The following is a 479-nucleotide window of genomic DNA, read 5'->3' as shown; positions in this document are numbered from 1 at the left end:
ATATATATATATATATATATATATATATATATATATATATATATATATATATATATATATATACCTTTCAGCAACGATGAGCGAGGGGAGCCACCTGGATTCTCTGCTGTCTCTCTCTATCTCTCTCTATCTCAAAAAAAAAAAAATAAAAAAATAAAAAAATAAATAAACAAATAAAAAATAAATATATATATATACCTTTCAGCAACGATGAGCGAGGGGAGCCACCTGGATTCTCTGCTATCTCTCTATCTCTCTCTATCTCAAAAAAAAAAAAATAAAAAAATAAAAAAATAAAAAATATATATATATATATACCTTTCAGCAACGATGAGCGAGGGCAGCCACCTGGATTCTCTGCTGTCTGTGAGTAGCAGCACGACGTCGTGGCTGTCGATGAGGCCCTCCAGTGTACGTACACCCCGCTCCAGTAAGTCCCCGCACAGAAAACGGGGGTGGCCTGAGACATTTGTATATGT

This window comes from Eimeria mitis, genomic scaffold (assembly GCF_000499745.2).
Source record: "Eimeria mitis Houghton genomic scaffold, Emh_scaff1660, whole genome shotgun sequence".
NCBI classification, from domain to species: domain Eukaryota; phylum Apicomplexa; class Conoidasida; order Eucoccidiorida; family Eimeriidae; genus Eimeria; species Eimeria mitis.
The sequence above is the reverse complement of the archived record's forward strand: the minus strand, read 5'-3'. Positions refer to the sequence as shown.